The sequence below is a fragment of the Delphinapterus leucas genome, chromosome 4 (assembly GCF_059928025.1).
Source record: "Delphinapterus leucas isolate spDelLeu-1000000601 "Yukka" chromosome 4, BTC_Dleu_Yukka2, whole genome shotgun sequence".
NCBI lineage: Eukaryota > Metazoa > Chordata > Mammalia > Artiodactyla > Monodontidae > Delphinapterus > Delphinapterus leucas.
Window position 1 is genome coordinate 130,636,556 of NC_143132.1, and position 15,195 is coordinate 130,651,750.

A 15,195-nucleotide genomic window follows, 5' to 3' on the forward strand; every position below is an offset into this window, starting at 1 on the left:
GATCCAAGAAAGAGATTCAGTTAGTTTAAGATGTTTGCTGGCATGAGGATATATTCAGGAGCACCTTGCCAAAGATTACCAGTGGCTTGCTTTTATAAATGGACATTAAAGATTCTTTGGGTAGCTGTCATTAAAATAAGGGATTTTTTTCACTTTTATTCTTAGCTAGATTTTAATTCTTAATGAGTATCCTTATGGCCAATTAGCCTTTGTTTTCTATTTTAGTGGTAATTTAATTTTTCCCTTTAATTTAAGTTTTCTTTATTAATTTTTTCCAGGGGCAAAAGTATAGCATGATTGTTGCAACAGGCAAAAAAAGTCCAAACATTATTTAAGAAAAAAGCTGCTGATCTCTCCTCCCCATCTCTTTACCATCATATGGGATTCAAGGTCAATAGGCCTTGAGTGACCTCCATGTTTATACAAATATATATACACGTATGGTTTATACAAATATATATAAACATATGGTTGTGTTTATTTTGTTGATTGGTCGGTTTCTTAAAGAAAAGGGATGATGTTATATATATTTATTCTATAATTTGATTTCTTCACTTTATATCTTGGATGGTCCTCTGGATTATTAAATATTTAGTAGAGTTCCTCGGGAATTATATTTCTTTTTTTTTTAATGGTTTTTGGTTTTTTTTGACATTTTATTTTTTTCATACACACACACTGTATTTTATTTTTACAAGAGATAAACTGACACCAAGCGTTGTAAATGGATGACCACAAAAGCAACAATGATTGCAATTACCAAACACGAAACACACTTATACAATGTCATAATACTGACATTCAGTCCAGTAATCCTCCACTGTAACAGCTCCTTTACTTTGCAGTGAAAATTGATTTGTATATTTTTTGCCTCTGAGTCCTTGTGGGATTTTTTTTTTTATTCAAACAGAAAGTCACAAAAATTATAATCATCCTCATCAGTTCACCCAGTCCCATGTAATTAATTTTTTTTCATCTTGATCTTTTGTTAGCACTTTTATTAATTCATCAGTTTTCCATTAGAGTTCTGAAAATGCTTATTCATTCAGTTCAGTAGTATAGTCAGTTACCAGAAACCTGTACTTGTCAGAGTCTTTTCCATGAATTCCTTGAAGATGAAACCCCTTTATAGGAACATTTTTGTGAAAGCATCAGACTATACCCAGAACTGTCTGTAAATGACCAAAGACTTAAAAATGACCACGGTTAAAGATTTGATGAGAGTTCATAATAATGCAATTGACAAGGAAATTTAGTTATTTCTGAGATATATATTTTAAAGTAATAACTAGAATTATGACTGTAACATTATACCAGAACGTATAAGATTTTTAGAAATTTCATGTAATGCCTGAAACATTTATATTAACATATTTCCATACAAATAACCTAAAGAAAGTTTAATATTAGTTGTTTTTTGTTTGTTTGTTTATACTGCAGGTTCTTATTAGTCATCAGTTTTATACACATCAGTGTATACACGTCAATCCCAATCGTCCAGTTCAGCACACCGCCATCCCCACCCCACCACGGTTTCCCCCCTTGGTGTCCATACGTTTGTTCTCTACATCTGTGTCTCAACTTCTGCCCTGCAAACCAGTTCATCTGTACCATTTTTCTAGGTTCCACATACATGCGTTAATATACAATATTTGTTTTTCTCTTTCTGACTTACTTCACTCTGTATGACAGTCTCTAGATCCATCCACGTCTCAACAAATGACTCAATTTCGTTCCTTTTTATGGCTGAGTAATATTCCATCGTATATATGTACCACAACTTCTTTATCCATTTGTCTGTCAATGGACATTTAGGTTGCTTCCATGACCTGGTTATTGTAAGTAGTGCTGCAGTGAACATTGGGGTGCATGTGTCTTTTTGAATTATGGTTTTCTCTGGGTATATGCCCAGTAGTGGGATTGCTGGATCATATCCTTTAGTTTTTTAAGGAACCTCCATACTGTTCTCCACAGTGGCTGTATCCATTTACATTCCCACCAACAGTGTAAGAGGGTTCCCTTTTCTCCACACCCTCTCCAGCATTTGTTGTTTGTATATTTTCTGATGATGCTCATTCTAACTGGTGTGAGGTGATACCTCATTGTAGTTTTGATTTGCTTTCTCTAATTATTAGTGATGTTGAGCAGCTTTTCATGTACTTCTTGGGCATCTGTATGTCTTCTTTGGAGAAATGTCTATTTAGGTCTTCTGCCCATTTTTGGATTGGGTTGTTTGTTTCTTTAATATTGAGTTGCATGAGCTGTTAATATATTTTGGAGATTAATCCTTTGTCCGTTGATTCGTTTGCGAATATTTTCTCCCATTCTGAGGGTTGTCTTTTCGTCTGTTTATGGTTTCCTTTGCTGTGCAAAAGCTTTGAAGTTTCATTGGGACCCATTTGTTTATTTTTGTTTTTATTTCCATTACTCAAGGAGGTGGATCAAAAAAGATCTTGCTGTGGTTTATGTCAAAGAGTGTTCTTCCTATGTTTTCCTCTAAGAGTTTTATAGTGTCCGGTCTTACATTTAGGTCTTGAATCCATTTTGAGTTTATTTTTGTGTATGGTGTTAGGGAGTGTTCTAATTTCATTCTTTTACATGTAGCTGTCCAGTTTTCTCAGCACCACTTATTGAAGAGTCTGTCTTTTCTCCATTGTATATCTTTGCCTCCTTTGTCATAGATTAGTTGACCATAGGTGCGTGGGTTTATCTCTGGGCTTTCTATCTTGTTCCATTGATCTACGTTTCTCTTTTTGTGCCGGAACCATATTGCCTTGATTACTGTAGCTTTGTAGTATAGTCCGAAGTCAGGGAGTCTGATTCCTCCAGCTCCGTTTTTTTCTCTCAAGACTGCTTTGGCTATTCGGGGTCTTTTGTGTCTCCTTACAAATTTTAAGTTGATTTGTTCTAGTTCCATAAAAAATGCCACTGGTAATTTGATAGGGATTGCATTGAATCTGTAGATTGCTTTGGGTAGTATAGTCATTTTCACAATATTGATTCTTCCAATCCAAGAACATGGTATATCTCTCCATCTGTTGGTATCATCTTTAATTTCTTTCATCAGTGTCTTATAGTTTTCTACATACTGGTCTTTTGTTTCCCTAGGTGGGTTTATTCCTAGGTATTTTTTTGTTGCTGTTGCAGTGGTAAATGGGAGTGTTTCCATAATTTCTCTTTCAGATTTTCATCATTAGTGTATAGGAATGCAAGAAATTTCTGTGCATTAATTTTGTATCCTGCAACTTTACCAAATTCATTGATTAGCTCTAGTAGTTTTCTGGTGGCATCTTTAGGATTCTCTATGTATAGTATCATGTCATTTGCAAACACTGACAGTTTTACTTCTTCTTTTCCAATTTGTATTCCTTTTAATTCTTTTTCTTCTGTGATTGCCGTGGCTAGGACTTCCAAAACTATGTTGAATAATAGTGGTGAGAGTGGACATCCTTGTCTCGTTCCTGATCTTAGAGGAAATGCTTTCAGTTTTTCACCATTGAGAAGGATGTTTGCTGTGGGTTTGTCATATATGGCCTTTATTATGTTGAGGTAGTTTCCCTCTATGCCCACTCTCTGGAGAGTTTTTATCATAAATAGGTGTTGAATTTTGTCAAAGCCTTTCTCTGCATCTTTTTCTGACATGATCATATGGTTTTTATTGTTCAATTTGTTAATATGGTGTATCACATTGATTGATTTGTGTATATTGAAGAATCCTTGCATCCCTGGGATAAATTCCACTTGATCATGGTGTATGATCCTTTTAATGTGTTGTTTGATTCTGTTTGCTGGTATTTTGTTGAGGATTTTTGCGTCTATATTCATCAGTGATATTGGTCTGTAATTTTCTTTTTTTGTAGTATCTCGATGTGGTTTTGGTATCAGGGTGATGGTGGCCTCATAGAATGAGTTTGGGAGTGTTCCTTCCTCTGCAATTTTTTGGGAGAGTTTTAGAAGGACGGGTGTTATCTCTCTTCTAAATGTTTGATTGAATTCACCTGTGAAGCCATCTGGGCCTGGGCTTTTGTTTGTTGGAAGATTTTTAATCACAGTTTCAATTTCATTACCTGTGATTGGTCTGTTCATATTTTCTATTTCTTCCTGGTTCAGTCTTGGAAGGTTATACCTTTCTAAGAATTTGTCCATTTCTTCCAGGTTGTCCGTTTTATTGGCACAGAGTTGCTTGTAGTAGTCTCTTAGAATGCTTTGTATTTCTGCGTTGTCTGTTGTAACTTCTCCTTTTTCATTTCTAATTTTATTGATTTGAGTCCTCTTCCTCTTTTTCTTGATGAGTCTGGCTAATGGTTTATCAATTTTGTTTATCTTCTCAAAGATCCAGCTTTTAGTTTTATTGATCTTTGCTCTTGTTTTCTTTGTTTCTATTTCATTTATTTCTGCTCTGATCTTTATGATTTCTTTCCTTCTGCTAATTTTGGGTTTTGTTTGTTCTTCTTTCTCTAGTTCCTTTAGGTGTAAGGTTAGATTGTTTACGTGAGATTTTTCTTGTTTCTTGAGGTAGGGTTGTATAGCTATAAACTTCCCTCTTAGAACTGCTTTTGCTGCATTCCATATGTTTTGGATTGTCGTGTTTTCATTGTCATTTGTCTCTAGGTATTTTTTGATTTCCTCTTTGATTTCTTCAGTGATCTCTTGGTTATTTAGTAACGTATTATTTAGCCTCCATGTGTTTGTTTTTTTTACGTTTTTTTCCCCTGTAATTCATTTCTAATCTCATAGCATTGTGGTCAGAAAAGATGCTTGATATGATTTCAGTTTTCTTAAACTTACTGAGGCTTGATTTGTGATCCAAGATGTAATCTATCCTGGAGTGTGTTCCTTGCGCACTTGAGAAGAAAGTATAATCTGCTCTTTTTGGATGGAACGTCCTGTAAATATCAATTAAATATCTCTGGTCTGTTGTGTCATTTAAAGCTTCTGTTTCCTTATTTATTCTCATTTTGTATGATCTGTCCATTGGTGTAAGTGAGCTGTTAAAGTCCCCCACTATTATTGTGTGACTGTCGATTTCCTCTTTTATACCTGTTAGCAGTTGCCTTATGTATTGAGGTGCTCCTGTGTTGGGTGCATATATATTTATAATTGTTATATCTTCTTCTTGGATTGATTCCTTGATCATTATGTAGTGTCTGTCATTCCTTGTCCCTTATAACATTCTTTATTTTAAAGTCTATTTTATCTGATATGAGTATTGCTACTCCAGCTTACTTTTGATTTCCATTTGCATGGAATATCTTTTTCCATCCCCTCACTTTCAGTCTGTATGTGTCCCTAGGTCTGAAGTGGGTCTCTTGTAGACAGCATATATATGGGTCTTGTTTTTGTATCCATTTAGCAAGCCTGTGACTTTTGGTTGGAGCATTTAATCCATTCACGTTTAAGGTAATTATCGATATGTATTTTCCTATGACCATTTTCTTGATCGTTTTGGGCTTGTTTTTGTAGATACTTTTCTTCTTTTGTGTTTCCCACTTAGAGAAGTTCCTTTAGCATTTGTTGTAGGGCTGGTTTGGTGGTGCTGAATTCTCTTAGCTTTTGCTTGTTTGTAAAGCTTTTGATTTCTCCATCGAATCTGCATGAGATCCTTGCGGGGGCAGAGTAATCTTGGTTGTAGTTTCTTCCTTTTCATCACTTTAAGTATATCACACCACTCCCGTCTGGCTTGTAGAGTTTCTGCTGAGAAATCAGCTGTTAACCTTATGGGAGTTACCTTGTATGTTATTTGTCATTTTTCCCTTGCTGCTTTCAATAATTTTTCTTTGTCTTTAATTTTTGTCAATTTGATTATTGTGTGTATCGGTGTGTTTCTCCTTGGGTTTATCCTGTATGGAACTCGCTGCGCTTCCTGGACTTGGGTGGCTGTTTCCTTTCCCATGTTAGGGAAGTTTTCAGCTATAATCTCTTCAGATATATTCTCTGGTCCTTTCTCTCTGTCTCTTCTCCTTCTGGGACCCCTATAATGCGAATGTTGTTGCATTTAATGTTGTCCCAGAGGTCTCCTAGGCTGTCTTCATTTCTTTTCATTCTTTTTTCCTTATTCTGTTCTACATCAGTGAATTCCACCATTCTGTCTTCCAGGTCACTTATCCGTCTTCTGCCTCACTTATTCTGCTATTGATTCCTTCTAGTGTAGTTTTCATTTCAGTTATTGTATTTTTCATCTCTGTTTGTTTGTTCTTTAATGCTTCTAGGTCTTTGTTAAACATTCCTTGCATCTTCTCGATCTTTGTCTCCATTCTCTTTCCGAGGTCCTGGATTATCGTCACTATCATTATTCTGAATTCTTTTTCTGGAAGGTTGCCTATCTCCACTTCATTTAGTTGTTTTTCTGGGGTTTTATCTTGTTCTTTCATCTGGTACATAGCCCTCTGCCTTTTCATCTTGTCTCTCTGTGCATGTGGTTTTTGTTCCACAGGCTGCAGGATTGTAGTTCTTCTTGCTTCTGCTCTGCTCTCTGCCCTCTGGTGGATGAGGCTATCTAAGAGGCTTGATGAGAGGGACTGGTGGTGGGTAGAGCTGACTGCTGCTCTGGTGGGAAGAGCTCAGTAAAACTTTAATCCACTTGACTCTTGATGGGTGGGGCTGGGTTCTCTCCCTGTTGGTTGTTTGGCCTGTGGCAACCCAACACTGGAGCCTACCTGGCCTCTTTGGAGGGGCTAATGACAGACTCTGGGAGGGTTCACTCCAAGGAGTACTTCCCAGAACTTCTTCTGTCAGTGTCCTTGTCCCCACGGTGAGCCACAGCCACCCCCCGCCTCTGCAGGAGACCCTCCAACACTAGCAGGTAGGTCTGGTTCAGTCTTCCCTGGGGTCACTGCTCCTTCCCCTGGGTCCCGATGGGCACAATACTTTGTGTCTGCCCTCCAAGAGTGGAGTCTCTCTTTCCCCCAGTCCTGTTAAAGTCCTGCAGTCAATTCCCACTAGGCTTCAAAGTCTGATTCTCTAGGAATTCCTCCTCCCGTTGCCGACCTCCAGATTGGGAAGCCTGGCGTGGGGCTCAGAACCTTCACTCCAGTGGGTGGACTTCTGTGGTATAAGTGTTCTCCAGTCTGTGAGTCACCCACCCAGCAGTTATGGGATTTGATTTTACTGTGATTGCGCCCGTCCTACCATCTCATTGTGGCTTCTCCTTTGTCTTTGGATGTGGAGTATCTTTTTTGGTGAGTTCCAGTGCCTTCCTGTCGATGATTGTCCAGCAGCTAGTTGTGATTCTGGTGTTCTCGCAAGAGGGAGTGAGAGCACGTCCTTCTACTCCGCCATCTTGGTTCCTCCCTCGGGTATTATATTTCTAAAGGCAGAAATCACGTATAGGCAAATATACCCTCAAGTCATATGGAGTGGTTTTTTTAACATATATGTATGATTTTGTTTAGTAGTTTGTATGTATACATGTATAATTTACATTTTAAAAATGGGAATTCCTACTTGTTCCCATTTTTTAGGTTATTGTATTTATTACTTATTTAATGCTTTTGTAGTTATTATTTCTCTACAGCCTTTTGTTGTTACTTAGTTTCTTCCTGAAGGAGGACCAAATAAGCATTCACTACATGCTTTATTTTTCTTGAGCATTATGCTTTATATTTGTCATTGACAGATTATTTGTGAGTGACATTTTATTTTCATAGGTTTTAACAACTTCCATCAGCTATTTCAAGCTGGATTCATTCTATTGTTTGTGGTCATATATTCATAGGAATAATTGGCTTAATTTAAAGTACCCTCCCCCCCACTCCAGCTAATTCTCTAGTTCCCCCTCCTCCACCTTTTTCTCTTTCCAGTGGGGTTACATAGTTGAATTTAAGTAAATTAATGCAATTATGGCATGACTTTCTTGTAGGTACACCTCATTCTTTTTAATTGCTACACAGGTTAGGAGTTCCTTTACAAAGTTGAAGAGAAATCTGGGGGGAAAAAAGAAGGTGAGGGGTAGATGCGGAGCAGGGAACTTTCTTTCCAGACTTTTTCCTTTTCTTAATGTACTGGCTAGGACTTTCAGTATGATGTTGAATAGAACTGCTGAGAGTAGATGGTATTAGTCAGGATTCTCCAAAGGGGGCGGGAAATAATAGGGTGTGTGTGTGCATGCATGTTTGTGTTCACACACACACACACACACACACACACACACACAGATTTATTTAAGGAATTGGCTCACATAAATAGTTGGCAAACTGGAAATCCAGAAGAACGGATAGTTTAGTCTGAGTCTGAAGGCCTGAGAACCAGGAGGCACCTATCATGAATTTCCTGTTGAAGTTCTGTAGGCTCAAGACCCAGGAAGAGCTGAGGTTAGATAGTTAGGCAAAAGTTCTTTCTTACTCTAAGTAGGACAAGTGTTTTTGTTCTATTCATTTCTTCCACTGATTGGATTACCACCACCTACTCTAAGGAGGGTAATCTGCTTTTGTCAGGCCACCATTTAAATGTCAATCTTATCAGGGGGAAAAAAAAACACTCTCACAGAAACAACCAGAATATCTGAATGCCCCAAGGCCCAGTCACACGGGAAACGAAATTAACCATCATAGTAGACATTTTTGTTTTGTTCTTAAAGAAAAGCATTTAGTCTTTCAACTTTAAGTATAATATTACCTGTAGGTTTTTCGTACGTGCCCTTTATTCAAGAAGTTCTCTTCTGTTTTTACTTAGCCAAGAGATTTTATCCTGAAAGGGATAGAAAAAGTTGCACTTCGTCCACTGCTTTTTCTGTATTTATTGAGGTGATTGTGTAGTTTTTATATTTTGGTCAGTTAATTTGATTGATTTTCAAAAGTTAAGACCAACCTTGCATTTCTGAAATATGTACTACACATTGAAGATGTAGTAGCCCTTTTATATATTGCTGGATTTGATTTATTAATATTATGTTATGAATTTTTATGTCTGTGTTCACAGGGAATATTGGTCTGCACTTTTCTTTTTGTGTAATGTCTTCCTCTGGTTTTGGAATCAGGAAAATGTTGACCTTATAAATTAAGTTGAGAAACCTTCCCCTCCTCAATTTTCTGAACAAGTTTATGTAGGATTGGTATTATTTCTTCCTTAAATATTTGGTAGGATTTACTCCAAGCCACCTGAGCCTGGAGTTTTTTTTATGGGAAGGTTTTTAATTAGAAATTTAATTTCTTTAATAGATATATAGATAGTCATATTTTCTGTTTCTTTTATGTCAGCTTTGATAATTTTTGTCTTTTGAAGAATTTAAGTTGATAAATTTTTTGGCATTAAGTTCATAATAACCCCTCAAATTAGTTTTATGTTGCTGTGTAACAAATTACCACAAACCTAGCAGCTTAAAACAGCACCTATCTATTAGCTCATATTTCTGTTGTTCAGAAGTCTGAGCATGGTGTGGCTGGGTTTTCTGCTTATGGTCTTACAGGGTTGAAATCCAGGTGTTAGTTGGGCTACGTTCCTTCCCGAAGCTCTAGGGAAGAATCTGCTTCCAGGATGATTCAAGTTATTGGCCACATTCAGTTCCTTGCAGTTGTAGGCCTGAGGTTTTCTTTGCTTGATGGATTTTGGCTATGGATTGCTCTCAGTTACTAGAAGCACCTTTCAGGTCCTAGCTGTGTGGCTCTCCTAAGCATTAAATCCTTTCCTCGCTTTGAATCTCTTGCCAGAAGATTCTGATCCCTTTTAAGGGCTCACGAGTGGGTCAGGCCCATGAAGGATAATCTCCCTTCCTTTGTTTTATTTTGTTTTGGCCATGGCGCTCAGCATGTGGCCAGACCAGGGATCAAACTGGCGCTCCCTGCAGTGGAAGCACAGTCTTACCTGCTGGACCGCCAGGGAAATCCCTCCCTTCCTTAAAGTAACCTATGTCATATAGTAAAACGTAATCACGGTAGTGAAATCCATTGTAATGGCAGTCCCAGAGATCTTACTGGGCACATGATTCTCTGGAGTCTGTAATGAAATCCTAGGTGTTCGGTGAAGATTCACTACTCTGCCTGGCTGGCATTTGAATGTCTTTCACTGTTAAAGTGCTTTGAATTCTGTAGTATACAGCTTCCTGGTTGATCTTTTCCCCGCCTCGTGGCATTTCCCTTTTCAGGTCTGCATCTTAATATTCAGCAGAAGCCTTATATCAGTGTTGCTCAAAATCTAGAAGATGGTATTAGTGCAGATAGAACTCAGAAAGCCCTCTTAATTATAGCACTAGTTGGAATGGGTTCTTCTAACTCTCAGAGAGAGTGGGGATCTCCCCATTTTTTCCCTCTCCTTTTTGCTTTCTGTTCTTTTCTCTGTTCTTATTTGCCCTAGTATCCCAAGAAGTCCTGTGGCAGCAGTAGCAGAGCGGCAGTGGCAGAAGCAACAGCATTGGGGACAGGCCTAAAATGCAGAGTTGAGCCTTCCTCTTTGACTAGAGGAGTTGTAGCCCTAAGAGAATTGGACATGTCCTGATTGGCCTCCCCCCTTTCCCTTTCTGTCCTTCTCTTTTTGGCATAGTTGTAGGAAATGTGGGTGAATAACGCCTCAGATTTCTGGCTAGGTGACAAGAAGAGGGGCCCCAGGCAACCAAAAAATACTTGGATGATTTCAGAGTGGGACGAGCTCAGGAAATTTCTAGGTTTATTCCTGAGCTGTACATCTATGGATCAGAGTCATAACTGCCTGTATACTTTGAGACCTGAACTGTGGCCTAAACCACCACCCAAGTCTCAGACTAGTCACTGTATGGTGCACATGCAGGACAGATCCAGATAGCCCTGCAAAGGATTTGAAAACTGAACTGGTATTGGAACCACAACTCACAGAAGGTTTGTTGGAACTTGCAGCCTGAACCTAACCATTGTCTCCTAAAACAAACATCAACATTCTCTGTAGAATATAAACAAAACCGAGCATCTTATAACATAATAGTCAAAATATGTAGGATATATTTCAAAATTAATTGGCATATAAAGAACCAGGAAAATCTCAAGTTGTACGGACCATGAGAATCAACAGCCATCAGTGCTGAGATGACATAGATGTTGGAATTATTCACAAAGCTGTTAAAGTAGTTATTATAAAAATGCTCTAACAACTAAGGGCAAAACACAAACAATGAAAAGGAATGGAAAAATAGAAAGCCTCAGCCAACATATACAGTTGTCCATCAGTATCTGCAGGAGTTTGGTTCCAGGACCCCCAGAGGACACCAAAAGCCCCAGAATTTCAAGTAAGTTCCTTATATTAAATGACATAGTATTCTTATACAACCTATGCACATCCTGTACTTTATTATTATTTTTAAAATTAATAAACTTATTTTATTGTTGGCTGCATTGGGTCTTTGTTCCTGCACGTGGGCTTTCTTTAGTTGCGGCAAGCAGGGGCTACTCTTCATTGCGGTGCGTGTGCTTCTCATTGAGGTGGCTTCTCGTTGCGGAGCATGGGCTCTAGGTGTGCGGGCTTCAGTAGTTGTGGCACGTGGGCTCTAGAGCGCAGGCTCAATAGTTGTGGCACACAGGCTTAGTTGTTCTGTGGCATGTGGGATCCTCCCAGGCCAGGGCTCGAACCCATGTGCCCTGCATTGGCAGGCGGATTCCCAACCATTGAGCCACCAGGGAAGCCCCACATCCTGTACTTTAAATAATCTGTAGATTACTTATAATACCCAATACAATGTAAATGCTACGTAAATAGTTACTGGAGTGCAGCAAATTCAAGTTTTTCTTTTTATCACTTTCTGGAAGTTGTTTTCCAAAATATTTTTGATCAGTGGTTGGTTTAATCTGTGGTTGCAGAACCTGTGGATAAGGAGGGCCAGCTAATTAAAAAACTCTGGGGAAAAAAAAACCCTCAGTGGGGCTTCCCTGGTGGCGCAGTGGTTGAGAGTCCGCCTGCCGATGCAGGGGACAGGGGTTCGTGCCCCGGTCCAGGAAGATCCCACATGCCATGGAGCGGTTAGGCCCGTGAGCCATGGCCGCTGAGCCTGCGCGTCCGGCGCCTGTGCTCGGCAACAGGAGAGGCCACAACAGTGAGAGACCCGCGTACCTCAAAAAAAAGCCAAACAAACCCTCAATGGACTCAATAATGGAAGTAGTGTGAAAGGAAAGAGTAGTGAACTTGAAGATTAATCAATAAAATTTTCTAGTTTGAATGGAGAGAAAAATAGTTGGAGGAGAAAAAACTTCACAGCGTCTCATACCTGTATGACAATATCAGAAGGTCTAACTCATGTGTAATCTGCATCTCAAAAGGAAAAGGGAAGGAATGAAGCTGAGAAAAACTAAACTAAAGAAATCATCACTGGGAGCTTTCCAAATTTGGCAAAAGACATAAATATAACATGTTTAAGAAGCCCAACGAACCCTAAGCGTGATAAACCCAGAGAATTCCAAGCTCAGATATACTCCGTATCAAAAATCATAACTTGACTCTTCCTAGTTAAAAATCATAACACCTCATAAGCCTAGTTACATGGCTCTCACCACTCCTAACCTGTTAAAATAGATACAACCTAGGAAAGAAAAAACTATCTTAATCTTTTTATCTTCTTATTTCAGTACCTAGAACACTCAATAAATATTTGTGCAATGAATGAATACATTTTAATGTAACTGTCTCTAACATCTTTATATCCTTAGTTAAAGGTAGCACAGGACTCCTCCCACTAAGCCAGAACAAACCTGCCTTTTTATTGTGATATACTTCATGAAACCCTGGGAATTTCAGCCTATTCATGTTACTGATCTTTTTTTGGGTGTCTAATATCAGAAGGGTAAATGTAGTGGATTTTGGCCATATCGTCGAACAAGAAGGAAATTAGGTGTTGATGTTGGGAAAAAGTTTCACATCTTGGCCAACACAACATTTTTAATTGGTGAGTTCAGGAATGCGGTCTCTGCAGGCTTGGCACACCCTTGCTGTGGCACAGTTGAACGTCCTTTACATAACAAAGCCTGCCTTCTCTCCATCTCCAAGTATTCTGGGACTTGTGAAAAAGTGTCTTTGGAAGCTTGCTGAAGTTGGACAATGAAACATGTGACTGTAATTAAACATGATGGTCCTTTAAAATTCTCAACTTTTCAGAGCCTGAAGGTGATTGAGACAAAGCATCAGGAAATGTGACAATTTTGACAAAATTTCACATGATATAAATTTAGAGAATGGTTTTTCTTACTGCTTTTTCTGAAAACAAAACCCTTTTTTTAATGTCTTCTACTATGGGAAATTCTAAGCTCAGAAAACACAGATTTTTTCACTTTATTTTAAATGTAGATAGTTTTTTCTTCTCTTGTTTGTTTTTAACCATGTATGAACTTCAGTCATTTTAGTGAATTACCAGGAGATTTTGCAATGAAACATAGTCCTGATGACTTGGTCTTAAATATATCACACTTTGACTATTAGAGAATGATATTTCAACAGTTTTCTTCAGAATGTGCAGGGTCATTTTTGTTTATTGTTACCACACCCAAGTTAGATTCATTCTTTATTGTTATTCTTTTCCACACCACACCCTTGGCTGTTGCTGTTTACAGCTAGTATAGGACTTTCCTAGGTCATTATACTTGAGTTCTTTTTTGAGCTTTGTATCCAACCGATCCATAATTTTACTGTGTTCCATATATCTGAATTTTGCCAGAATTTGGTTGATAGAACTATAACCAGCATTTTTTGTTTTGGTTTTTAAGTATAAACATTTATTGAATACTTATAATGTAGTGGGCTCATTTGTTTCTATTTCTCAAAAACTGTCAAAAACCAAGAGACGCAAATGTTTTTAAGCTCAGCAATTTAAGTAGCTTGTTTTTATCACAAAAACGTGGAAAAATATTTATTTTTAAACTTGTGATTTTTCTGAATAAACTATATATTCTTTATGCAAAAGGTGATAAATTCATAAGTCTTTAATGTCACTGAGAGTAAGAATTGAATATCATTTTTATTCTGAAATGCCTATCTTCCATCCTATCATACGAAAGTTTTATGTATGTTTTGTTTTATTTATGATTTATCCAATCTCATTTCACAAATGGTTTGAGGTAAACTCGCTTGCGTGTCCCCCCACCCCCACCACGCACACCCAGTCTCTCATATATACACAAAAAAATATACAAAGTGTGACTTTTTAAAAAATAATCGAGGATATTTATTAGTTGAAAAAGCCAAGAGCAAGATTTGCAGCAGGTAGTTATATAATAGGGTCCTGTATAACTGCTTGATGTGGACTACCAATTTCACTCTCTGCTGGCAATGTAGATAGTAGCCAAAGCAAAGGAAACATGATCAGTTATAATATTTAGAATCTCTGAGATAAAAATAATCTAGTTATTCATATGGTTGTAGTTCATCCTTATGTTGGAAATGGAGAGATGTTTAGCAGTTCCTTATGAAGGAGACACAGTGGGTGATAAAGTGTGCACCAAAATCCCTGCCAACATCATTATAGTAGGTAAAATAATGTTTCACATATCTGTCTCTCATAAATAATGTTTCACATATCTGTCTCTTATAATGTTTCACATATCTGTCTCTTACCCAGTCTTTCACTGGGTAGACTTAAAATTTAATATTGACTGTAATTCAGTCTAAGTGCTATACTCAACCATGTGAGTATTTAGTTGAATGGTAATATTTGGACTTTCCGAAGAAATAAATATATTGCATGACTTTCTGGAAGTTCCGTATATGTATTTTTACTCAAAAATGGGTTTGGATAAAGATTGGGCAGCAGAGACTTTGTTGTGGCCATTTAAGCTCAGATATATATATATATCTGATATTGATTATTGATATATATATATATATATATATATATATAAAGATCAAAGCCTAGAGTGGAATTAAAGTAGTCTTATAGACATGGATTTCCTACGTGGGTTTTACGTATGAATAGATGACAACCCCATCCCATCAGCCATACACCTTTACGTGGAGATCTGTGGAGTGTCAGGTGTCTATGAATTAACCTGCATTTTTCAGGAAGAAAATACACTTTAAGCCTTCTACTTCATGTAACATACACCCTATCCTCAATCTGCCCCACCCACATGACTTCAGAATTTAGTAACAATGATCTGTCTGTAGTTGGTAAGTATTGGATTCTGATTTTTATAGTCGGTACATAATTTGGTGTTCCTCATTACTTGTTTTCCTTATAAATAATAGTTGTTTAGTATTTTATTGCCCTAATGTTTCATAACTTCTAAATAGAGTAGATTGACAGATAGGACATAT

The 15,195-nt window shown here is 37.7% G+C and overlaps 1 protein-coding gene across 13 annotated transcripts in view; it reads left to right on the plus strand.

Moving 5' to 3' along the window:
- PIK3CB (phosphatidylinositol-4,5-bisphosphate 3-kinase catalytic subunit beta) overlaps nt 1–15,195 on the plus strand; it is a 190,979-nt gene that overhangs the window by 106,568 nt on the left and 69,216 nt on the right. Inside the window, exon 1 of one of the 13 annotated variants that reach the window (XM_089911089.1) lies at nt 6,600–11,188. The exons of the other annotated variants lie outside the window; for them this stretch is intronic. The gene's annotated coding sequence lies outside the window, so the exon portion shown is untranslated. Of the gene's footprint in view, nt 1–6,599; nt 11,189–15,195 lie in introns of those variants that run through there. 13 annotated transcript variants of the gene reach the window in all.